Here is a 2,787-nt window from a genome sequence, read left to right on the forward strand (position 1 = left end):
GTATTTCACAAGCTATACATTTAAATGATTTGTTGTTGAAAAAATGTGACTTCTGTAAATTCCTCTTCCTGTCATTCAAATTCAAATCCATCCATCATCCATCCATCATGTGACCATTTCAATTCAAATATATATTATTTTATTATTAATTAACTTTCATGTAATATTGTATGGCAAAATTAGATGCTGTTTTGACTTTAAAATGTCAGAAAATATCAAGTTCTCTTGTATTTCATAGTTTTGTTATTGTTTTTTTTTCACCTGGTTCTTTGTTGTTTTTCAAAGAGTTCATTTTCAGCAAACCTCATGGAAACTAATAAGGTGGTCAATTTTGACCCAAACACAAAATTTCTTACAGCCTTTCCAAAACCAGTGTTTCAAGCAGTTAGAAAACTGAACATGGGTCAAACTAACCTGAACACATCAGAAGGTTTAATATAATCAAATATTTTCTATGTATATGTTTCTTGCAGAATGGTGTAGTTACAACATCTTCCAGCACAAGCTAACTGCTAACCATCAAAACCTTCTTTTAACCACACATGACTACTGAATGGATCTGTTTATTAACCCTTTAACCTCACTAGAAGCTCATCAACACTCTGTTCAGTGTTTACTCCTCAAAAGGCCAGGAGTGAACCGACACTGACAACTTGTTCGTCTCATCGCAAGACTCATCGGCTGTGAAATTCGCACATGCTGTTCTACTCACTGGGCTTTTCACCACAGGCAGATGGCTTATGAAGACAATAAAAGGCAACATGGAGGGTAAGGTAATGGTTGAGAACAATAACACCAGGAAGCACCGGGCCGGATTTAGTGGCTGGTGCTGGTCTCAGCGTGTCCGCCATGAAGGTGATGGACCGCAAGAGACACAAGACAGCTTGCTGTTCTCCATTTCATCCCATTTTCATAATCATAAGGTGTCCTAGAGCTACAGCTCTGCCAATATTATGTAGGCCACATTGGGAGAAAACATGATTATATTACAGAAGTAGTGTCCAGGTCTGGGCTCTGCATGGCAGTGAATGAGCATCTAAAAGGGAGACTTGAGAATCATGGAAATTGGATCAAATTTAGAAAAATGGACCCAATTCTATTTCCCACCACCATTCCAACAATCCCTTGTCTGAGCTTCACGGGTAATAAAAAAAAGGGAAAGACACACGATTTGCAACAGTACACCACTTTAAAGACCACATGCAAACAAAATTAAAGTTTTGTGGCTTTTAGTCTGTGTCTGTTAGCTTTGAGGCCATGCTTTTGTGTTACTAACCACTGACGAAATTCACTTTTACACCGTTAGTCAAAACTGCTCAATTCTGATTGTATGCTCAAATCTGAATTTTCTGTGAATGATTAAAATATTTGAAATTAGTTATTTTAAATATGGACTATTTATTTGTTTATTATTTATTTAAATAATCCTTTAATCCTGTTTAGTTATAATATTTTATTTACTTTAATATTTTATATATATATATATATATATATATATATATATATATATATATATGTGTACACACTTTATACATCCTGCACTACACAGATTTCTGTCCAATCAGATGCTTTCTAGAATGAGAATGTCCTGCCCCCTTTTGCCACCCACAACTGATTAGCAACATAACAGTATTCGCATTAGTATTAATGTCACTTTGATTTGCGTCCAATTTAGACCTTAAATCTGACATATTGAGCCTTGGTGCTCAATCTGGCAACATAATATTTTCTATAGCACAATTTTCTATCTTCAAATAATAACAATAAAAAACATGTCAATGTCTTAAAGGGATAGCTCACCCAAAAATGAAAATTCTGTCTTAAGGGTTTGGAACGACATGAGGGTGATTAATTAATGACAGAATTTTCTGAATTTTTTGGGGGTGAACTATCCCTTTAATTAAAACTCTCAGTGTTCCACACAGATGACTTTATCAGTGAGGTGAAAACTGTGAGCTTGTCCTTCAAACCAACACAATAGTCTCATTTGCAACACTTGCACATTAATATTTGATCACATATGACCTTGTGATCCCGCCTGGCTGTTTATTACTCTTCACCGGATGCTAAATTCGCTCTGATAAGCTTGTGTCACTGTTTAAATAATGGAATAGTTCAGAAATATGTTGTGTAGACTCATTAATGCTGTTTATTTTCCTGTATTCAATATTTCCATTTCCTTAATTTATGTGAAAACATGCAGTTGGCTGCTTTTATTACAAAGCAACATCTTGGCTTAAACAGGAAGATATTTAAGTAAGGTCATATCATCAATATTACACAGCCACACTCAACATTATGATAAAAGCGTGCATATTTTTGGACTTATACTGATTATAATTTGGACTGTCATCTAGGTCGCTATATTTTCTGTTTATGTGGATATCAACATGCATGTTGCCTAATAGCCCATGTTAGCCGTGCTGCGCATCTCCCACACAGCTTGAAAACTGGCGTGATTAAATTCAGCAAACAACAAGGCTGCCAGGTCTTTCTGACTAAACTGATTCAACAGTCAATAATTAAATGTTTCTGAAAGTCTTTGATCAAAACATGTTGTGTTTTGTCACACATATTTCCATGGCTGTGTTCACACAGCAAATCAGAAGTGCTCTAGTCTGATTCTGTGCTCAAATCTGGATTTTTTTTTTTGGGGTCATTCGTGTGACCTTTTAAAAATGGTCCATATCAGGCACTGGTCTGAATATCCATCCATCATATATCTTTCTATCTATCTATCTATCTATCTATCTATCTATCTATCTATCTATCTATCTATCTATCTAT

Source organism: Sinocyclocheilus grahami, unplaced genomic scaffold (assembly GCF_001515645.1).
Source record: "Sinocyclocheilus grahami isolate Dianchi unplaced genomic scaffold, SAMN03320097.WGS_v1.1 scaffold737.1, whole genome shotgun sequence".
Classification (NCBI taxonomy): domain Eukaryota; kingdom Metazoa; phylum Chordata; class Actinopteri; order Cypriniformes; family Cyprinidae; genus Sinocyclocheilus; species Sinocyclocheilus grahami.